The sequence below is a fragment of the Eurosta solidaginis genome, chromosome 5, assembly GCF_040869045.1.
Source record: "Eurosta solidaginis isolate ZX-2024a chromosome 5, ASM4086904v1, whole genome shotgun sequence".
Taxonomy (NCBI): Eukaryota; Metazoa; Arthropoda; class Insecta; order Diptera; family Tephritidae; genus Eurosta; species Eurosta solidaginis.
In genome coordinates, this window is record NC_090323.1 from 97,639,096 (window position 1) to 97,664,303 (window position 25,208).

The following is a 25,208-nucleotide window of genomic DNA, read 5'->3' on the forward strand; positions in this document are numbered from 1 at the left end:
TAGGTATGTATGTACCCTTACATACAAGAACCCTACAAGACAGGTACCCGTTACCTAATCGATTACTTAATCGTTACCAATAACTTGATCACCAATTATCGTCTTAATGACTTTTACATTGCTGTCATGAAAAAGGTAACGCATGCGCTCTTACCTATTGTGTTTTCGACATTCCTTCTCGCTCGATGTTATTTACATTTTTAAGTTACTTCATTAGGTATGTTTTCGTTATCGCTAACCAAAACATATGCAACAACAACAACACGGGTAACTGGCCTATCGGTTACCCGTACCGGTTACCTTCTGTCAATTCGCTTTTTATATGAATGAAACACGTCCCTTTTGTTTAAATAATATTTAATTATGAATAAATTATGTATACAATGGTTTTTACAAACAATTTCCTTAATTTTCTAGTAAACCTTACATATGTGCATATTTATATGTACAAACTACATATGTAAAGACATAAACTCATTCGTAGTCGTGCCCTTTCTGAAACCATTTTGAGTTTCGAAGCTCACACTGATGGTGCTCAATTTTTCCTGCGCGGGTGGTGTTGTTAGTATCAGTTTGCATAGATATGAGTGTTGTAGATATAATACCGGAATATATGCAGCCCCATTTCGTGTTATCAAAGTCGTTTTGCAGGTGATGTTGAGCCTTTGAACTTGACCCTTTCCCATAATATGCGTGGTAGGGCCTTATATGTGATACTAAAAAGGCCGAGGGACAGTTGTCGCAGTTTTCTTGTAGTTTGAGCAAATATACGTTCTTCTTACAGCCACAGCTGGAATATTGCTATGCCCACATCGTCAAATCGAATTAGCTAGAATGAAAAATAAACGTATATCAGTAAGGATAGATAATAAGTTTTTAATATAACCGGAAGTGCTTAATAAATACAAGATACTCAAGGGGATTTCAGATAACCAGAATCAGGACCTGTAAAGTAAATTCAAGTGAACCTCCACCATGCCAAGGCATCTTCCGGTAGCGGGGGTACCCGAAGATTATAACAAGGGATAAGATAGATGTTGGGGTAATAGATAGTAAATTAGGCGTGCTACAAAAACAAAAACGAATAAATGCAGATGACTGTTTAATCCATTACGCGAAGTTCTTTGAATGGATGTGCAAATTGAAACGGGCAAAGTACTGCTAAAACTGCTTTCCCCGAGTAACCCGGGAACGAATTGATATGACTACGTCTATTCTTCTTTAGCAGCAATGCCGAGCACCAATTCCCTTTTGGACAGGAAAGTAAACGTTTGGTTGTCTGCAAGTTTATCATATGCCAGTACAGAACATACTCGTTTGCTGGATCTGAGCAGTACAGCTAATTTTCCCAGATTTTCTGGGCTCAGCGAGGGTATCCTCCTGAATGGTGCATGTGTACCCTGCTGCCTTGCCTGACCGCTCACCCAACAACACCAGGCACGACGGAACTTGCCTTGCGACACCCAAAGTGCACTCACGCTTCTCATGGCTCCAGCGGGTTAGTGGGCTTAGAGTATACCCGTGGTAGCTATGCCTGTCGTAAGAGGCGACTAAAATACCAAATTGGGTTTTGTAGCGCAATCCTTTCAATGGGTTGCCAGCGCAATATATAGCCTCTCCAACCCAATTGTCAACGTCACCTACCCGTGGCGAATCCTGTTTCTTTAACAGCCGAGGCTCTGGCGACCTCATTTTTCTTATGGATCTACATTTGAAGGCGCTTAGTTAGCTGACATCGCTTACTTAACCGGTAGATTCTAAAGTAAAAACCAAAACACAAAATATAGGTTAGGTTGAAGTGGCCGGTTCATGAGGATCTCACATAGACTGAATGAGTCCGTAGTGTTACCAGAAGTTTGTTTTAACGACCAAGATGAAAACCCTATCAAGAACCAGGACCTATGTTATAAAAAAACTCCGTCCTCTTGACAAATACTAGAAGCTTCCCAGGACTTAAGCCACTTGCTGCTTCTAGATCTGATAGCTTTATCATTCCTAATAGCTGGAGCCTTAGCCTGGCAAGCGCAGGGCACGATATTTCTCAGGGGGCCCGGTATTTCTCGGGGGGCCCGCGGTTTAGAGGTACTAAGACATTTTTTTTAATTCAGGAGAGTCTTTAGTTGTTCCATGTGGAAATTTTAAGCCGAATTTCAAAAGCAACAAATATTGATAATAATTTTTTACCTGGTCTCTCGAACAGTGAGGAGACAATAAAAACATCAAACAAAAATATATGTTTACATGAATCCGAAATCGTAAAGTTTTCGTGGTAACACTGATGAAGGTTCATCTTCAAAAAGCCTTCCAACAATACCATCAACTCTGTATCAAAGTCTAGATTATTTAAACGACTTCGATATCGGTACCGTGAATAATGAGTTTTTGCGATCTGAAGAAGTCAACGAAATAATTCGTCGAGGTCATCAAAAGTGCCCTGTTATTTTTCCACGTGATTGTCATGACGAAGCATTTCCTACCTCGTTGTTAAACAGAATCTTGCCAAATGGAGAGAAAGTGGAGCGTCACTGGTTGGTGTGGAGTGCCAGTAGCAATGCTTTTTGTTGCCTACCATGTCGTCTGTTAAGCACCAATACTTTAAATCGACCTAAAATTTGTTGTCCTGGCGAATATTCGAAATTCCAGGTATGGAAGAAGCTATACGCTAAACTGCCATCACACGAAAATACTGAAGATCACATTAAATGTTATATTCAATGGCGGTCTTTACAAAACCTAATTCGAAAGGAGGCTACAATTGATACACTTATCAATGAACAGCTAATCACTGAAACTCAAAAGTGGAAAGAAATTTTATATAGAATTTTGGACACTATTTTTTTTTTCAAAAAGCGAAAGGATGGACATTTTTTGGGCATCTAAGATCTCATAAGCCATTATGATCCGATACTTAAAGATCATTTGGAGAAAGTTAGGATTTCACAATAGCAGCACAAACGTTTACAAGTTCACTATCTTTCCCCAGACATTCAGAACGAGTTTATGGAAATTTGTGCAAAGCATGTGAGGGAAACTATATTAGATCAAGGCAAGAAGGCTAAGTATTTTGCTATTATCGTTGATGCTATGCTTGATGCTAGTCATGTTGACTACGTTCATTTTGCGCTCACTCCATTTCAATTCGAAAGCAACAAATTTACAATTCCAGAACAGATTTTGGCTTTCGTGAATTGTAACCAAAAAACTGCTCAGAAAATCGCTGATCTAATTTGCCATACATGATTGAAGATTGTCGTGCACAAGGTTACGATAACGGCGCTAATATGAAAGGTGCTTACAACGGAGCACTACGTCACATTCTCGACAAAAACTCGAATGCTGATTACTCGCCTTGTGCAACCCGCAGCTATGATAGCGTTTTCTTTTCTGGATAAAGTGTTACGCAAGCGTTGTTGTTCTATTCTAAAAAACAGGCAACGCCTTTACGGGGTATATCGTTCTTTTGTGAAAATTCTTGCCTGCTCGAAACGCAAAAGCGTTACACTTTTACCCTGTATAAAATGGCGGTGTGGCAGTGCAACTTTGTGAAACTCTCAATTCGCTCTTAAGTTCCACATATACTCTGTTAATATGAGTGAATTTGGTGAGTTGAAATGTTCTTTGCATGCACTATAAATGTTGACCATTTTCAGGGCTTTGAGGAGTATTATCGATGTGATGGTCCTTTGCCGGATACAGATCCGGTACGCTCCGGTACCACAGCACCATTAAGGTGCTAGCCCGACCATCTCGGGATCGATTTATGTGACCACATTAAACCTTCAGGCCATCCCCTCCCTCCCCATCACAAGTTCCATGAGGAGCTTGGGGTCGCCAGAGCCGCGTCTGTTAGTGAAACAGGATTCGCCGCGGATAGGTGAGGTTGACAATTAGGTTTGGGGAAGCTATATATTGCGCTGGCATCCTGCAGGGTTGCGCTACACAGCTCCTGGAATCTGATATTTTAGTCCCCTCTTACGCATACGACAGGCATACCTACCGCGGGTATATTCTGACCCCCTGACCCGATGGGGTAGAGTATTACCATTTACTTAGGCAACAATTTATTTCAGACAAGAAAACGCTATCAATTTATGAGGTGTTGATGCTGCAGAATGTTGTACGGCTGCAATTATTTTCTTCGGCAGCACTCCACAACGATGTGACATCCTCAAAAAAAAAATTTACCTAGCTCTCTTCAGTCTTTCAGTCAAAAGCCAAATTTGACTGCGCAAGCATACGGCGATGTTACCGGCATTCTCAAGTACATTAACAAGTTCGAATGTATCTTGCTGTCCTCAATTTGGTTCAAAACCCTACCATTAATGAAAGAAGCGTGGTCGTCCAAGCGAGAGACGCCACCACAGATGTTGAGGTCCGACATCTAGATGCCTTATTAGCTGATTTGAAGTTGATCAGGAACCAATGGGAAACAATTATGGGAAACAATTTTAAACGAATGCAAAACAGTTGCTATTCAATTGAACATCTCGCCAAAGTTTCCGGACATTCGAAAGAGAAAACCCAAAAGGCGTTCTGAAGATAATTTAAATGAGATGATTACGGATGATTCAGAGTCTGATTTCAAAAACAATACATTCTTGGTGATCGTTGATTCGGCAATCACTGGCATTACTGAACGATTTGCAGCTATGAGAAATTTGAACGAAAAGTTTTCCTTTTTGTGGCAATTTAAGACATGGATGAAACTACGGTTCGGGCGAGCGCAGCAAAATTTGTCGAAAAATACAAGTCGGATATTTCTCAAAGCTTAGAATGTGAAATAGTTCACTTGAAACACATTTACGAAGCAAATTTTGATAAAGGTCTGTCACCATTGGAATTGCTAAATGCCGTCTATTTTCAAAATATGTATACAATTTTCCCCCAACTTTTGTATTGGTTTACGTACCTTTTGCACTTTACCTGTCACTGTATCTAGTGCAGAACGATCCTTCAGCGTCCTTTCAAGAATGAGAGACTGTCATAGATCGTGTTCATCTAAAGAGCGAGTTTTAGGACTTGCCACGCTTTGTGTTGCATCCGTTTTTGCAAGACAGTTAAATTTTGATATTATTATAAAAAATTTTGCAGCGAAAAAAGCAAGTAAAGCCACTCTTTGATATCCGAACATTCTATATTGAATAATTAAAATTTATAATCATAATTAAATTTATCAGAAATGTATGAAAATGTTACCAAATAACTAGAAAAGATTATTTGAAATAATATGTGGCTGTTAAAAGAGAATTTTATTTCTACGTTACAATAAAATAAAACAAATAGTAAATATACTGTGTTAATTTTATTGTCAGCTCTTAGCCAAAAATCATTTAGTTGATGTGGCAAACATTTTTTTTGATGTAATGCATCAATAATGATTTATGAATGAAACGTCATTAATTCACGTTAATGAAATGTAGTAGTGGATTTTTTATAGGGGGCCCGTAAACTTTTTTAGTACCGGGCCCGGATTTTCTCTCTACGGCCCTGGTTCGAAGACGCCAGAGGGGATTGAAGCCAGAGTCTCCGGACCCAAATATCAGTACAAATATCAGTACCTCTAAAAGCACATACGAGCAGCTTTCAAGCGGAAGTATTCGCCATATGTTGGTGCGCTAAGCTGAACCTTCAGCGCTGATACTCCAATGAAACAATTGCCATACTCAGACAGACAGTCAGGCCCCACTAAAGGTAATTGTGGCGTTCGAAATAAACTCAGCACTGGTCCTTGGGTGCACAACGTAGTACTGTTGCACTGGGTCCCAGGCCACAGGGGAGTACAGGGTAATGAGCAGGCGGACTCTAGTGTTTAGTTTGTTGCGTCCGTCCCACAAATTATCATCCTCCCAGTAGATCCATGCAGCGGGTCTGCGCCATACTCTCCTCCTCCGGGATGGTATCGAACCCAATCCGTGTCCTTCTCCTGACCCCGGTCATGAGAAATGGTTTTGCTGCGTTTGCCGGAAAAAAATCTTTTTAGGACGGTCATACTCTTGTCAGTGTGTCACGTGCAAGGGATGGTTGCATCGGACAGGTTGCTCTGGGCTTGATCCCAAAACCCGACGTCCTCGTAACTTTTACAAATCTTTTGTGGCTTCTTGTTGTTCACGCCCTCATTACATTATGAGAAAATACGGCACCTGAGAACACAGCCGTATGAAGCTGAAAAACACAAGCAGGTCCTGAGTGAACTCCACAGACAGGCGTCGGACCTCTATGCCAGGAATTGCCCGGTGAATCCTGTACTCAAAGAAAAAAACTAGCAGAGTAGGAACGCACTCTCCCTAAGGAAACGGGAGTCACTCTAGCCCAACTTCGATCTGGATACTCTAACAGGTTAAACTCTTACCTATCCAGAATCAACCCCGACATACAAAACATATGTCCTGCTTATAATGTGTCCCCACATGACACCAACCATCTCTTTAGCTGTATTGTGGAATCAACACCTCTAACACTCCTCTCATTATGGTCAACCCCTGTTGAAACTTTCTGTTTCCTTAGACTCCCGTTAGAGGACATTGATGACAATTTGTGATCTGTCGCACCTATTGGATGGGGAGAAGCACTGCTACAACAAGAGCAGGCGGACAACCCGGAAAGAGAGGCAGGAACTGCATGACCTATCGATCCCGAGCCGTTCCTGTCAGTTGGCTCACAGGGGCATTTATTAGGAGAAGGGGGGAAAAGAGAGAAGAACACTGGAGCAATACGCCAGGTTTGAGACAATCTAAGTTACTGTTAGGAAGTTATAGCACAAGTCGCTACAGGGCAATAATAGACCTATCGAAAGATAACCGAAGAATCCAAGAGCTATTCTTACAAAGCATTATAGACTGAGCAGCCGTATGCAGAAAGTGGGCATACTATCGAATAACACATGCCGATTTTGTGATCGATCAGCAGACGGCGGACCATATCCTCCAAGAATACGAAGCAATCTCAAAACGTAGGGCTAAGTTTATGGGCTCACCATGGCCAGTGCATTCCCACATTTAATCCCTCAAGCCAAGAACTCTGCTAGGGTTCATCAAAGAAATCGGCTACGATGAGGTGCTGTGAAGGAGATGTGCAAGTTACTGTGCAATCCTCAATAAATTATCTATCTACGTTCCGGTAACAAGCACCATTGAGGTACTAACCCGACCATCTCCGGACCTATTGATATGACTACATTGAACCTTCCTGGGATTGAATATTAATAATGACCGCAATGCGAAAGTCTGCTAAAATTTACCATTCTCCTACATATATAACTTCCCACGTTTTGAATCAGTAATGAAAAGAGCAAAATTTACTAAAATTTTAACTGGTTGTGGGTAAGGAATTGATGTCCTCTCTTAACGCAATGTAATGGCAACGGCGACGCAGGGAAAATAATAAAAATCCTATAAATCTACTGATCATAATTAATTAATCCCTCCCTTTCTATGCAGTTGTATGCATACATACATATGGGTTTTGTTCTCCAAACGCTATTTAAAGAAATCAATTGGTATTTACATGAACTTCGAACTCTTTGGTATTTGGCTTCTTCAGTTGATTATCAACAAAAGCATGACAAATTATCACTAACAAATTCATACATGTTTAATATGGTAGGCAATTTACTTACCCTTTCTGGTGCGAAGATCCTGGACAATCAGGCCTGATTAGACGAGATTTATTTTGCTTTAACATAGCGTGCTTAACGCGAACCATATCATGATAGGGCACAATTTCGATTATGCAACCAATCAAAGAAATGTCGTGCTTGTAATACTGATAGCAGCAGCAGCTCCCGGTGGCGGCACATAAACAACAGTTGCATGCGGATCAGTTGCATTTTTTGCTTCGGCTACCTATTCAATTTTAATTCACATTACATTATCTACTAATGCAATTTTTAATCAATACAAATCAATATAAATTACCGAAGCAAATACTGGCAAACCAAGATGCGTAGTTCCACCCTTTTTTGGGAAAATACATCCAACCAATTTTGTACCGTATTCCAAAGCATGTTGGTTGTGGAAAGTACCTTGTTTACCGGTAAATCCTTGCCAAATGACACATGAATCTGCATTTAATTGTAGGTTTCTTGTTGTTTTGGCATATCCTGAGCTGAATCGCGCCCCGGCAGAGATGATATATATTAGAATAATATAACATTTTTTTTTATTATTTAAAAATACACATACGTATGAATGAAAAGCAGAGAGTAAATAATGTTGCTTTGGTTGTAGCGATAAGGACACTCCCCGGGAGCGATTTAGTTTGACCACCTGAAACCTTCTAGGCCATCCCGTCGATTCTATACAACTTTCAGATTCTAAAAACGGATCTCGACACGCGTCTTTTGATACCACCTTTGTTTAGGTTGTGCACTGTCTTGAAAACGTTACCTTTTTTGGTTTTGGAATTCTAATCTTCCAATTCCAATTGGTGGCAAGAGGACTTCGCTGCCTCTAGTTAATGCGCCAGGTTAATTTAGAAGTGCCTAAACAGCTAACACACGTCACACCTAAAAGCCCGTAGCACAAGTCCTTTTTTAGTTTTTTAGTTTAATTACCACAATTATAGTTTTTCATCGTTTTAAAATGTTTCCCGGAATAATTAATAAATTGTCGTATTAAGATGACGCTGTCATTTCGATGAAAGCAAGAAACGTCGATGTGTTAGTGGAGAGCGAAAAAAGCTTTGAATGTGTGGGTGAACTAGTTACCTCCATCTTGTAAGGAAAACGAGAAACGGCAGGGTTGCCATGTCACCTAACGCGACCACCAAATGGTCCGTTTCACAACGCCTCTGTCAGGGTTCAGACATTCACTTTCCCTTTACCCAGGAAGACCACGATCCAAATAAGAATATCGACATTATTTGTGAACATTAAATTTTGTTCCATAAATAACATAACTTAATCCAATTCATAAATACAAAGAATTCAAATGCTAAAATTAAAAAAAAAAAAGTATTTCAATTCGTGAAAACCCCAGAACTCCTATCCTTAGTGCATCCGTTTTCGGTGCAGGGATAACGCAGCCGAAGACGCATACCGCCTTAGATAATCCCCGCACAGGTACAGGAAAAAGCCCATATGCCCATTCAAATGGGCAATTAAACACGAGAAAGAGCTTAGTGCCCGTTGGCACACGGCAACTAAACTGCCAATGGGGCACTGGATCCTGGTGCGGCCGCCGCATCCATAACACTCCTTCACACCCGCGGTAAAATGTGGAGTACCACGTCGTGGCCCTCCCACGCACCCTCACGACGATGGGCGTCCGCCTAGCACGGAGCACCCCGGGGTCGGCGCGCCGCAGCTCCTCCCTCACTGCATGCTGCAGGGCCTCGACCGGCGCAAAACATGGCCATGAGCCCCTTTGCCGCTCCGCATAGCGGATGTCCGCGACCACCTCAATGGGTTCCGCTTTCCCCTCCGCAGACTCCAGTGTCAAACATATATATTGCCGCGGGTCCATTTGACACTGAAAAGAAAAACAAGAAAGAAAATAGAAAGCCCATTAGAGAAAAAAATATTAAAAATCTGTTAGGAATTTCTCATACTTACGTTTTACCAGCCTGAAAATCCCTTTGCAAATAACAATGTGGTGAGGGTAATTTATCCACCACAATCCTACATTAATGTATCCTGGAAAATTCCTGTTACGGGAAAACAACTGGATGGCAACCCGCAACATAACAACGGCAGCCTCATTAGTGCTGTCAGACTAAGGGCGGATACCGAACACTAAATAGACAAAATCAGTACCGAAAACCACAAAACATCACAATCGGGACTGACGTGTTTTTTCTATTTTTTTACTCATGTGGGCATCTCATGCAGTACCAACCAGTCATACACAACAAGGGAATTGAGAAAAGGGAAACAAAACAAAAAAAACCTCTCCTTCCACAAAGATTTCACATTTTTTTTTACAAAGGAATTTTTGTTGTTGTTTTTTTTTTACCTTTCCGTTTTTTGGGTACTGTTTTCTGGCTGGGGGGGGCAGGACTTGTTGTTTTTCAACAACAAACATCACAAATAGTCATTATAAGGGCTCGGTACAGAAACAATCCGAGTCCCGAAATTAAAGGATCCCGACACGACAAAATCCCGAAATTGGAAAAAGTCAACTGTTTCTACTGGCTTAGTGTGCTACTGCCCCAGTGACCTTATTTTGTTTTTTTCAAGGGCAAGCAAATACATATATGTATATATATATTCGCACGCCACAAACTCACCATACCAGCTATCAGCTGGCCAATAAATACACGAGAGGGTTGCATGGTACATTTAGCATAATGGTACGTGCAGATAGAACGCGTCGCGGAGAACGCATCGCCAATCTGCAAATTTATGTCGGGTGAACGTAAATAACGCATATCTGCTTGGTAAAAATTGTATTTAATAATATGCTTCGCATATGCGCTTAATTATCTATCCTAACATACGCTTGTAATAAAACACCTCCGCTTCACCCAACCAACCTCACGGCCGCTCGCCCCGGTACATCCATAAAATGCCACAGCTGCCTTGAGAGCGATACGACAAGTTAGACGCTGGAACGGAGACCTCGGCCTCTTCGTCCAGCCCAGAAAAACCTCAAAACACTCAAGTCTGGAACGGAGACCTCTGCCTCTTCATCCAACAAAAAAAAAAAAAAAACCGCAAATCTGGAACGGAGACCTCGGCCTCTCCATCCGGAATAAAAAACAAAGAATAACAAAAAAATGGTGCCATTCTGGAACGGAGAACTCGGCCTCTTCGTCCAGCCTTACAGGCCATCGACTATACATATATTACGTTCTGAATTCCTATATTTAAGAATTATGTATAATTAAATGGCAAGAAATATTCACTTATATCTGTTCATAACCGTTACCGTTTCATCCTAGCTTAGGTGGCATGCTGAGCAAGTCGGGAAGGATTCCCGGCCACGCGCGAAGCTGGCGAACTCCTTATCTAGATTAAGTTTAGTGTGTAAGTCTTATATTAATTTTTTTTCTCGTTTCAGCGGAGGTCATTGGCGGAAAACGATGTTGCGTATCGCAAGGGGGCCGGCATGTTTAGGCAGGATGCCTAACTTTCCCGCATCTGTTTGCGATCCCCCCAATGCAACTCTGTGAATCGGTACTCGATACTCGACTTAATTATAACCACCCACACCATCACCGCCACATGCATGTGCATGCATGTACATGCACGTGTATGTGTGTTTTTTGTCAGCACTCATGCATAGGCACGTCGGGGTTGATGTGTGGGTGCCCTTCCCCTCCAAAACGGAGGATTTTGCGGGTCAACGGTTGTAAATTTGTATACAACCGGCCTCTTGGATTTCAACAGCCGTACCATACGCATCTGCCGCCAGCGATCTCTGCCGTTTATCAAAGGTAATATTAGTTCTTGTATATTTAAAATCTACCAATAAAAGCACAGCTATTATAACGATAAATCTCGTCTTATCTTCTTTTCTATTCCAAACCGAAACCGCCATATTCCCACTGAGATCGACCCCGGTGCGCCCAACGACTCAGGATCAGACGCACCCCGGCCGAACATTTGCCTTTGCGTGCTAGTCGGTGTGCCTAGCAGCTGCGCCACTTCCACATGTAGTTCCACACAAGTCCGTGCACTGGCCCCGACCTGTAATTGAACTCACAGCCCTCTGCGTGCTAGCTGGTGTGCCTAGCAGCTGCGTCAATCTTACGATTGTTTCAGCAGAGCTGGATTAGTTTTCTTTAAGAAAATACACACGAGGTAGATTTTATGTGCTTAGTTTTATTTGACGATATAGAGAAGAGCGTGTTGGGAATTTTCCGATTTATAGACGATTGTTATCGATAGATAGATAGAGCTGAGTGCTGTGTTCGAGTACTCAACACCCCCACTCAATTTTGGAACATTGACTTTATAATATTTTACAAATGTATTGTGATTCAAAAATTGTTATGCATATATATATATATATATATATGATATAAATGCAAATATATGTAATTTTCAAATGTCTTCAAGTTTCAAAATTGTTTAGTTTATATAAGTTATGATATTGTTATCGAATCGCATCTATAGTGGAGCAGCAAGGAAGGCAGTCGGCATGGTCTAGTGGTGCTCTGTGGCTAGTTATGTCGGAGGGCGTGGTTCTTGCCAACCTTGCCGTTCTGCGCCATAAACAAGAAAAAATCATATCATGCCTTTAAAAAAAAACTGACAAAGGCGCAGAGCCGACTCAAAACGCTTATAATTCAAAATAAAACGACATCCGTTCGAACCGGATGCCACGGACAGAGCGTTAAATTCCAAATTAAAAAATAAAAAAATCAAAACGGAAAACGCAAAAAAAATTTACGAACCGGAAATGACCGGTTATCAAACGCTGAAACAAAATAATAGAAAACAACGCAGAAAGTTAAAAAAAGAAGAAAAGATTTATAGGTAAATCATTATAATTATGTATACAAAATAAATACATTTATAAGCTTAAGGCAACGAACCCTCTCGACTATTCTACCCTATTCCCAAACTATTGGTAAACAGATATCAAAATTTAGTAAGCTTAGTGTTTATTTTCGAAAACTCCTTAGCAACTTACATTACCTTACTTCTCTTGTTGGGTTAAATCCTTTCTATTATTTATTTATTTATTTCTTTTTTCTATTGTCTTATTGTACATTTATTAATAATATTTTGAACAATTAACTATACAATTAATTATAAACTATTTATAAAAGATTATTACTCTAAGAAAGGATTCCATTCATATGTCAATGAGAAAAAACAGACATTCGACTATATTAATCGACCTCATTTAGAAAAGTTAACGAAGTCATTCGAGAATACAAATTCTATAAAGTTAATAGTTTTTTTTTCTTTTTTTTTTACCCAACAGCAATCATATTACGTTGCAATCGTTGCCGTCATCAATTTCTTCTTATTATACCTAAAATCTTCAGAAAATGACCGCCTAAAAATTTAAAAGGCCTGCATAAATAATATAAATTCAAATTAGTCGGATTATTCGAGGTATGCCATTTGATTTGCTTCGAATAATTCAAAAGTATGAATACTCGCACACAACTATAAAACAATGAAAATGAAAAATTTTAACTAAATTATTGAATTATTAGTTATGTATTATGTAGCGCAGCCAGTGGGTTAAGGCGATGGTAAGGATGTTCAAACATCTACGTATGTATCTGTGTGCATATACCAGCATAGCTACGTTCACATGTGTTAGTAACTGGTAGAAAGCAAACACATATAGATGTTCGAACATGTATCTGTTAGTATGCGTGAAGTTGTTCGTGAAAGTTTACGTTTGTCGTTTCCCGTCAAAATAGGATTGTATGCATTGGTGCCCTTTCGTTTTTGAGTGAAAGTGGTGAGAAGGAAATGCTTTCGATCTATGGGGTACGATCGCCAAACGATGACAGGGCATGCCCGTTAAGCACCGGCACACAGAAAAAACTCGGTGGTCTGTACCCTATTCAGGTGAGTCAGTGAAACCCCCTTCCCCAGTCCCTGGTGCCTGCGGACTATTCGTGAACATAAATTAAATTGTTAAAATGCAAATTAAATAAAATAAAATGAAATACCTCAAATTCACAAAATTTAATAAATAAGTAAAATTAAATGAGAAGATAATATGAAGTAATAAAATTAAATAAAATAATGAAAGTTAAACATAAAATAAAATCGCGGGTTCGAATCGAGCTCAAGGCCTAACAATAATTTTTTATCATTATTATTGTTATGATAAATTTTTTCTTAATTGAAAAAATTTTTAAATTAGAATAGAAGAAAGAAAAAATTTAGACAACTGCCAAAGCTCGTTGTATAGATCCATTTCGGGAACTGCTAAATTTCTTCATCGGCAACGTTTAGGCGCCGCTGCTATAACCATTCAGCCATCACAGCAGTTTTTTGTTTGTCTTCATTAATCCTACTTCTATTCTGGTTCGTGCCAATTGATATTCACAACACTGCGACATCTGTTGCAGAATGGATGTGAAAATTGGACTTATTTGATGGCAATTCTGCCATAGTGTCATATTTTATTGACACTTTTTTCCCCGTGCTCTGGGATGTATTAACAATTTTTGTTTTTATATCGGCCTACTGAATTTAAGATCGCGGGTTCGAATCGAGCTCAAGGCCTAACAATAATTTTTTATCATTATTATTGTTATGATAAATTTCTTCTTAATTGAAAAAATTTTTAAATTGGAATAGAAGAAAAAAAAATTTAGACAACTGCCAAAGCTCGTTGTATAGATCCATTTCGGGAACTGCTAAATTCCTTCATCGGCAACGTTTAGGCGCCGCTGCTATAACCATTCAGCCATCACAGCGGTTTTTTGTTTGTCTTCATTAATCCTACTTCTATTCTGGTTCGTGCCAATTGATATTCAAAACACTGCGACATCTGTTGCAGAATGGATGTGAAAATTGGACTTATTTGATGGCAATGCTGCCATAGTGTCATATTTTATTGAAACTTTTTTCCCCGTGCTCTGGGATGTATTAACAATTTTTGTTTTTATATCGGCCTACTGAATTTAAGATCGCGGGTTCGAATCGAGCTCAAGGCCTAACAATAATTTTTTATCATTATTATTGTTATGATAATTTTTTTCTTAATTGAAAAAATTTTTAAATTAGAATAGAAGAAAGAAAAAATTTAGACAACTGCCAAAGCTCGTTGTATAGATCCATTTCGGGAACTGCTAAATTCCTTCATCGGCAACGTTTAGGCGCCGCTGCTATAACCATTCAGCCATCACAGCGGTTTTTTGTTTGTCTTCATTAATCCTACTTCTATTCTGGTTCGTGCCAATTGATATTCACAACACTGCGACATCCTTTGCAGAATGGATGTGAAAATTGGACTTATTTGATGGCAATGCTGCCATAGTGTCATATTTTATTGACACTTTTTTCCCCGTGCTCTGGGATGTATTAAAAATTTTTGTTTTTATATCGGCCTACTGAATTTAAGGTCGTGGGTTCGAATCGAGCTCAAGGCCTAACAATAATTTTTTATCATTATTATTGTTATGATAAATTTTTTCTTAATTGAAAAAATTTTTAAATTGGAATAGAAGAAAGAAAAAATTTAGACAACTGCCAAAGCTCGTTGTATAGATCCATTTCGGGAACTGCTAAATTCCTTCATCGGCAACGTTTAGGCGCCGCTGCTATAACCATTCATCCATCACAGTGGTTTTTTGTTTGCCTTCATTAATCCTACTTCTATTCTGGTTCGTGCCAATTGATATTCACAACACTGCGACATCTGTTGCAGAATGGATGTGAAAATTGGACTTATTTGATGGCAATGCTGCGATAGTGTCATATTTTATTGACACTTTTTTCCCCGTGCTCTGGGATGTATTAACAATTTTTGTTTTTATATCGGCCTACTGAATTTAAGATCGCGGGTTCGAATCGAGCTCAAGGCCTAACAATAATTTTTTATCATTATTATTGTTATGATAAATTTTTTCTTAATTGAAAAAATTTTTAAATTAGAATAGAAGAAAGAAAAAATTTAGACAACTGCCAAAGCTCGTTGTATAGATCCATTTCGGGAACTGCTAAATTCCTTCATCGGCAACGTTTAGGCGCCGCTGCTATAACCATTCAGCCATCACAGCGGTTTTTTGTTTGTCTTCATTAATCCTACTTCTATTCTGGTTCGTGCCAATTGATATTCACAACACTGCGACATCTGTTGCAGAATGGATGTGAAAATTGGACTTATTTGATGGCAATGCTGCCATAGTGTCATATTTTATTGACACTTTTTTCCCCGTGCTCTGGGATGTATTAACAAATAAAATTCATAAAATAAAAAAAAATTTAAATAAATTAACTATAATTATAAAATAAAACCATACAACTAATCAAAATAAAATACCATACATAAATACATAAAGTCAGACACTTGAGAAAAATCGAATAGATAACATTAAATATATAGATAAAGTTAAGTAAAATAAATAAAATCAAATAAATAAACAAAATTTCATAAATAGGTAAAATGAAATAAGTAGGTAAAATCAGGTAAATAAATAAAATTACACAATTTAATAAAATTCAATAAATATAACAAATAAGCGATACAGTGGGCAAAACAAAGATAAAAATTAAATAAAGTTCACATGCACGTAAGTGTTCCCTTATTTGCGTTATGGCCCAACCCCTGAAATTTTTTCTTTTCCCCTCGAATACATTGCGGCTCTAAAAACAAAGCCTGCCACATCTGCCACCACCATCGAGTCACAAACTCACACAAAGGCGGGGTAGTACTTCATACAGGAACTTGCCACACCATCACTACACATACTCTAAAGTCAACATAAAAAGCGGGGTAGTAAGTTGAAGAAGACAAGAGGAAGCATACAGACGGTGCCAGGCTGAACATCAAAGGGGTAAAAGGGCATCTTGGCGCTCCTGTCCTGGCACCGCAATCATAAACTTGAGCATAGATTGGAGGAGAAAAGAAAACCCGAGGACAGAGGCCAAGACGGGAGCAAAATAATCCGTGCGCCGCGGCCGGAATTTATATTGTTTTCATTTGAATTTTTTTAACTCATTAGAGATTTTTTTGGTTAATTTTAATCAGCATATTACGACATTGTTTAAATTGAATTTTTAGTTTATTTCCGTTAAGGTTTAATTTAGCTCAACTCTAGTTCTTGCTTGTGAGTTTTTCATTTTTCGATGCATTTTTTTTTTTAAATTTTTATAACTTTATAATTGTAAGCAATTCTACCTTCATATTCATTCCGTTTTCTTACTTCTTCTCATTTTTCTCTATCCTTTCATTATTCCACTTGTTACTCATCTACCTATTATTTCCTTAACTTTTTCCCACACCCACACATTCGCACATTTAACCTTTTTCTCATGTCCCGCTTCTCCTCTTAAATACCTAATTTTTAAGCATTCCGTTTCTACATGAGTTTTTCACTTTTTGCGTTCCTTTTTTTTACATTTAATTTAAAGATTACCAATCTCTGTTCCACCTTCCCAACATTTGTATCTCTTTGCCTTTTAGTACGCGTTGCGCTTTGTTGTTTCTAATTAGCGCATTCTTCTGTTATTTTTCACGTCTAGCTTTTGCTTTACGTTTTCTTTTTGCGCTTATATGTTTTTTTCGCAAGGCTATTAGATTTTTTAGTTTACCCGCAGTTTCATTTTTTTCACATATTAGTTAAATTTCCGATTCCAATTTATATTAGTTGCCGCACTATTGAATTTAGCATTTTTTTTTTTATTTTTATTATTTAATATTTTTTTATTTTATAATTTTTTTGAATCATTATCTTTCACTCTAACGCGCATAAATTCTTTGATCCGGGCGGCAACTGCATGCATAGGTTTGTAGGTGTATGTATATGTACGTTCTTTGCAGCCACGCTCTCTCTTCGACGCAGACGCCCCCGTCACGGGTTTGATCGGTAAGTGCAAGAGTTATAAGTTATTAACATTACCTAATACATACAAACATACGTATATATCCATTTTTTTTAAACAAATCTACTAGAACCCAGTAGAGGCTGAGGAGTTGTTGGGCTACAGTGGCGGTCCAATTATTAAATCCACTTATTCAATCGAACTTTTAATTACATTTTTTCAACCGCAATTTTCTTGATATTCACTTTTTTTCATTCTATTTACTTTCGTTAAATACATTTGCATCTGCAATATATTTTATTTAAAAATAAAAAATTGAATATATTTTATTTAGTAAAGGTATTAATGGCCTTTAGTAATTTTCAATGTTAAAATTTTTTACGACAAAGTTTAGCTTTCCTATTTAATAACTTTGAAGTTAACCTTTTTTGCATTTCCAATTCCTTTGTTTTTACGCTAAAGTCCTTTTCCATTTATCATTAGTTGTTTTCAATCCCAAGTTTTTTTACCTTTGGATTTTCCGTGGGTTTTTGTTAAATTTTTTTCCATCCACAATCTTTCCATTAAATAAACCCAAAAGTAAACTTCCTTTTCCCTACTATCTTCTATTTAGCAACTTTTATCCTCATCTTTATTATTTTTAGTTACGAATATACATATATTAGATAGAGTTAGTTCCAACTAATTAGTCTTAAGGAAAAACCAATACAACTGAAGTTTTTTTGAATTTTTTGATCATCGTATTAGGATAATTATTCAATAAAGAGTTTTATAACGTTTTTTTTGGCTGAAATTCAAACTCTCATATTTATTAGGTTTAGGGGTTGAGTATATCTCATAATGATCGGCTAAAGAACGTTCAATTGGTGTGGGTGTTGCACGAGTGCAATATAGGGGACGTGGATGTGAGGCGACGGTGACAGACTAGACGGGCTAGGGACATGGGACATTAACGTACAGACAAATGTCAAGCTAAGGGGGCGTTGCTAAAGTTCCGGAGTCAGTGCAAGGCCCAAGGCTGCCTCAAGGTTTTACGCAGTAGGGGAGGGGTGACTCCACCTGACACGGACAGACCTTTCCTTCCAGCTTTCGTTTCGTAGATTTCAGGCATGAACTTCTTTTTTTTGTATAACTGTAGGTAAGGCGAGTGAGCAAAAACTCACCCCGCCCGACGAGCTAGCAGGGGCTTGCCAGCATGCCAAATGTCACCTCCGCCTTACCCCAAAAGTCAGTTTTACAACAATGGCGCCCAACATATAGCCCAGTTTTTTATTTTTATTTTTCCCAAATTTCTGTCTATTTACAATTTTGTTTACTTACTTTTTTTACTTACTAATTTTAACACCAATAGCCCAGTTTAGATTTTTTGTTCTGGTTTCCAATTTCTCATTTTTAATCCTGGTTTCAGTTTTCGACTTTTTTTTTTGCAATATCCTTTTCTTTACGTCTTTCATAACTTTTAATTCTCTATTGCATTTAGATTTTTTGTAATTCCTCCTTATTTTGTTTCCTTCATACTCTTCTTTATTTCTATGACCGGACGGGCGACCGTTGTAGTGGCAGCATCGCTTGGACAAGTCCGATACGATTTTTGATACTACAACAAATACGAGGGGCGATACTTAGCTTACGTAGGAGTTCCTTATGAGAATTGCAACGCTGGATTCTACGGTAATGCTAGTATGATAGGAGGTAGACGTTTTCGGTTGCAGGCCACTGTTCAAGTTGCCGTGCAAATAGTCCAGCACTGTTCGCACGTGAGGCCTACAGTGCGCCTGCGCCACAGACAATCCAACAGAGTATGGCAGCCAAGCTTAAGGCCAAGGCCTCTCGACTTGATGTGCTATACTCCACTGATATGACCTGTAGGGGAGACGTAGCTGACTTGGACTTAGACAAATTACGGACGGACAGCTCACATCCATTATGACCTTGCTGAGGTGCAACACCAGCACACACCATGTATTTTAATATATATTTATTCTTTATTGAAATCGAATAGAAACTTTGTACAAGTTACAACTACAACAAAAAAAAAATATATATATATAAGCAAAGAAAATCGAATTGAAGTCAAATCATATGTAAATATATGCGTATTATTACTTACTTTTAATTCCACGTTACGTTGGCCTAAAACCCAAGCGTATACATATACATATGTCTACTCATTTTTAAACTTTTTCTTAAACAATCATCTTTTGAATGTTTAGATTTTTTTTCTGAATTTTTTTTTATTACCTAGCCCTGAGCGGTTCATTTATTATTTTATTAGTTCTTGGTGAGAATTTTTAACTTTTTTATTTTTTGAAATACCAATTTAAAATTTTGGATATTTCTTGTCGTTCTTTTTATTATATACATACATTTATTTACCTGCATACTTACCCATACATGCATATATATTTACATACTGTTTTTAACGTTATCCTTTCATGTTGTTGATATTAGCATATTTTTTTGAATATTTAGATTTTTTTAAATCATCTTTTGGATTCTGGAATCTTCTTTTTTAGATTTTAAGTTAATCATTTACTTTCATTTTTTTATTTTTTTACTTTATTGCCTTCGTTCTTTTTGGGACAAATTTTTTTTCCCTTGAGTTTATGTTCCGAATTAATTTCGAAGTTTTGAAGTCGGAGTGAATTCTTATTAGTTTATTTTATTTTATTTTTGAGTTTTATAACTTCTTTTGGAGTTCTGAAATTTTTTTACCTACATACGGAGTTCGGTCTTTACATACTCCGTCGTGTTGTTTTTTTATATACTGCCTTAGATTCGCAATATCTTGGGTGTTGAATTTTTAGGCTAACCCTCAGTGGGCTTATTTTTTTAGGTATGATATTTCTTTTTGTCATAACGTTTTTCTTTGTATTCACGTTTTTGGTTTACCTGCCTAATTTTTGAATTTTTGAAATTTTTCATTTTTTGCAATAACCTGCAGTTTGAATAAATATCTATTACGTTTGTTCTTCTCAGCTTCGGTTGTTGTTCTGGTTGGGTTGACCTCAACCCTTCCTCTTTAGTTCTGAGGATACATAAAGCTAGGGTAAATCTGTTTGGCGACTTAATCCTCATAGGTCAAAAAAGTTGTCCTTCCCCGTGCGAGTGTTGTCGTGTATGGAGGAGGAAGGCGCACCGGAACGAGTTGCTGGTGGATTGGGTTTATTCAACAAGAACCAGAGGATCACAAGGAGTGTGAGCAGAGCGCTGCAGAACCAGGTGTTGGGTCGATCTTTATGCAGATCGACACGGGCGTACCCCATCTCGTAGATTTTTTGCCAAAGGACTTTTTCAACAGGTGCACTTCGCGGGTCTTTAGGTGAACTAGTCGGGAGGAGGTGATTCGTCGGGTTACCATTAGAAGATCGGACAGCGTTTATTTTAGTGAGGGGGACAACAGCCTGAGTTTTTCGAGGAGAATAGACCAGCTGTTCGAAATGTCCGATACGGAGGAGTCTGGTGCTCTTGGTGGGACAGCCCCTAGGAGAATTGAGCCACCAGCGAACGCGGGTGCTGGGGCAGCGGAACCCCCGTAGAAGCGGGCCTAGTTCCACAGCTGCCAACATCGAACAGTTAAGCCAGATGATGGCGATGATGGCACAGCTGGCGTCCAAGTGTGGGGCTCGAACCCACGACCCTGAAGGCACAGCAAAACCAGGTGATGGCACAATATATGAACGAGGTCCGTCATGTCCGGGATAACGTATCGAACCTCAGCAACCGCGTCGCTGATATGGAGAACTCAGCGCAACCGTTAGGGCACAGGTCTGAGCGCGCGTCTACACCAGAGCCTAGGAAGATAAAGAATGAGACAGCCCACCAGCGTGTCAATCCAGGTGCAGCAGGGGGGTTTCAGGTAGCGAGAGGAACACCCAGGACCCACCGAGATGGTAGAAGTTGGACCTGGATAAATGGCATGTGAAGTTTGACGGGACGACTAAGGGAATTACGGTGGAGAGCTTCATTCTTGGGATTGAAAAGTTGAGGCAACAACACAACATATCCCACTTTCAGATTATAAGAGAAATTATGGAACGCAAACAACAGCCACAAGTAGGGTTCGACGACATCTACGGTGAGGTCCATAACCTGACAATCCGCCTGCGGAAAAAGATCCAGGAGAAGGAGCTAGTGGGGATCATTAGGGGCAACCTGAAACCCTACCTTGCGAACTTAACCTTCGCATTGAAGATTGACACGTTGGCGGAGCTGAAGGCTGAGTGTAGGAAGGCAGAGCGGCTCATAAAGGAGAACCGAACCCATCCCAAACCGGTCAACGAATTAGAATGTCCCGAAGTGACGCCTGGGGATGAGGGGATCAATAGGCAACCCGTGGAGGCGATCACGAATCCGGCCAACCCGAAGGGGCCAAACCAACAACCATATCATCCAATACCTGGAGCTACGAACCAACACAAACCTTTGAGCAACTCCAAACCCGCCACCAATTCGTTTTGTGCGTCCCCCTTTCACCTCATGCTATGTTTTTCGTGTGGAATGCCTGTTGATTTTTTTTGTCAAGAATCCGTCCGAATTGAAGAGAGATAATCGTTGTAAATCGTCCTTTCATGATATGGTATGTTTTGCGTGTGGGGGTGATATGTCTTTTTGTGTTTGCAAAGCGGGTAAGGGAAACTCCCAACTGGCGGAGATTGCCGAGAGCTCTCGCCAGGGGACAGACTACCCGGAGACCAACCCAGCTTCAGAATTTTAGAAAGGGCGGACGAGAGTGCGTGTAGAGTCAAGTCATGTGTAGGGAAAGCCGAGCCAAAAAGTCTACATCAAAGGAAGCTGGAATACGAAGCAGCTAGACAAAGAATTTTTTGCGACGAATTTCTCGCTAAGAAAAGAAATAGAAATTTTAAAAAGATAACGAAGATCCGATCAAAGAAAAAAAATATGAGAAGACTTATTAATAAAATAGTAGCGACAATAGTAACCATTAAAGGCGACAACCGTTTCTTTGCGCAGACAAAGATCGGGGAGAGGGATGTCGTAGCCTTGCTGGATTCAGGTGCTGGCGCGAGTTCTCTAGGTAAAAATTACGGGAAGCTGATAGAAGGCAGGGAGAATAGCATCATCTCACTGGCAAATCAAAACATACGCACAGCGAATGGTGGCTAAACGCCAGTGGTTGGTGCTATTACTCTGTCTGTCTTCTGGGATGGAATATATAAGGACCTAGAGTTTCTCATCGTGCCAGGCCTCCAGCAAGAGGTGTATTTAGGGGTAGACTTTTGGCAGGCTCGTGGGGTTCTATCGCATCCAACTCACACTGGCGTTGCAGAACTTGTACCCGCCGAGGGCGACTTATCATTTGAAGCGGTACAGCATGTTCTGACCAGAGAGCAAAGTGTGGCGTTGGAGAAGGTCAAGGCACGGTTTCCCTCATTTGCGGTCCTAGTTTTAGGGAAAACTAATGTGGAGGAATACGTAATAGAAGTCTCAAATGAAAACCTCCCAGTCAAGCAAAGGCATTACCCTATATTACCAGCGGCCCAAAAGCTAGTTTTTGAAGAGCTCGATAGGATGCTTGGTTTAGGCGTGATATAGGAGAGCAATAGTAGCTGGAGCTCCCCTGTGTCACTGGTGATAAAGGGAGAAAAGAAGCGTCTGTGCCTCGACGCACGAAAGATTAATGAACGCACCATCAAAGATGCATATCCACTGCCAAATGCCGACTGCAGAATACTAGGTTTATTTCGGCAATTGATTTGAAAGATGCCTTTTGGTAGATCCCGCTCGAGAAGAAATCTAAGGAAAAGACAACATTTACAGTGCCAGGGCGTCCCCTATACCAATACACAGTCATGCCGTTTGGACTGTGTAACGCAGTGTTATACCCGCTTCTTTACGGGATTCCGTGTTTGTGTATTTAGATGATTTGTTGGTATGTTCCGTAGATTTTTCGTCTCATTTATGTTTGTTGGAAAAGGTCGCTAGATGTTTACGTGAGGCTAACCTTACCATTAACGTGGAAAAGAGTAAATTTTGCTTTAAAGAAGTTAAATACCTAGGCTATGTAGTGGGCGATGGATGCATCCGTACCGATGCGAACAAGGTTTCTGCTGTGAGGGATTTCCCCGAGCCGAAAACACCGAAGCAGCTCCGACGGTTTCTAGGGATGTCAGGCTGATACCGTCGCTTTATTCAAGACTACGCAACCATTGCAGCTCCGCTGCACGACTGTCTCACTAAAGACAAAATTAAAAAGTTTACGATGACTGACGAGGCGAGAGAGTGGTTTGAGCGACTAAAACAAAGCCTAATTTCGGCTCCCGTACTGGTACACCCTGACTTTGACAGACGATTTTATATCCAGTGCGATGTCCGACAGACGGTGTAGGCGGGGTACTCTTCCAGTTGGACGACGAGAACAACGAAAGACCGATAGCTTACTTTTCCGCAAGATTGAACAAAGCACAACGAAACTATAGCATAACCGAGCTGGAGTGCTACGCGGCAGTGATCAGTGTGAAGAGATTTCGGCCGTACGTCGAAAGGTTGCCGTTCACAATCATCACCGATCACGCGAGTCTCAAATGGTTGATGAACCAGAAAGATCTTTCTGGGAGACACGCGCGGTGGAGTTTGAAATTGCAGGCATATGATTTTGAAATTGAGCATAGGAAAGGAGTACTTAACGTCGTCCCAGATACACTGTCGCGAGCACACATGGACGAAATTAAGCTATCTGACAGACTAATGGACATTGACTTGGACTCACCATACTTTCAAACGGAAGAGTATGACGAACTTAAGAAAACTGTGACAGATAATCAAGATAGACTACCAGAATTGTGCGTATCAGACGGGTATGTTTATAGACGGACTCAGTTTAACCGGGGGGGGGGGGGGGGGGGGGGAAGATCTTCAGCAGGACCAAGCCTGGAAACTCCGTGTGCCGTCGGAATTGCCTGCAGAATTGGTGGAAGCCTCCCACAGCTCACCTTCTGTTGGGCACGGAGGCATCCATAAAACGTTAGCCCGAATACGCGAAAAATACGACTGCCCTGGTATGGTAACAGAGGTCCAAAATTATGTTAGGGAATGCGAAGTCTGTAAGGGAAATAAAACCCAAAACTCTTTTCACAAACCACTCATGGGAAAGCACCACGTAACTGAGAGACCTTTCCAACGATTGTTTATAGACTTTATGGGCCCTTACCCACGTACGAGTGATGGTAATTTGTATGTGTTTGTTTTTTTAAAACCCATGCGTAAAGCCACGTCTGTAGATGATATTAAGTTTTTAGAGAAAGAGGTTTTTCATATCTTTGGAGTCCCAGAATATATCCACTCAGATAATGGCAAACAGTTTGTATCCGATGTTTTTGCAAAATTTTTAGAAAAGTATGGCACAAGACATATCCGGACTGCATTCTACTCTCCACAAGTGAATGCAGCGGAGAGGGTGAATCACTCAGTGATACAGATAGAGAATCAAAAGAGTTGGGATAGGTACATCAGCGATGCGGCCTTTGCCCTTCGTAGCGCGATACACATATCAATAAACTGCTCGCCATATTATGCCACGTTTGGCTTGCCGATGATGCAACATGGCGCGTCCTATGAAGTATGCCGCAAATTAGGCACCGTGAAAGATACTGATTTACAGATAGATGCGCGAGCAGATAGATTGCAAGGAATTAGGGAATCGATAATGAAGGAGCTGAAGTTAGCACATGAGCGAAGCCAAAAGGTTTACAACACCAGATCCAAAGATGTGAAATTCCAAATCGGACAAGTGGTTTATCGCCGAAACTTCAAACAGAGTTCACAAATAAACAACTATAATGCT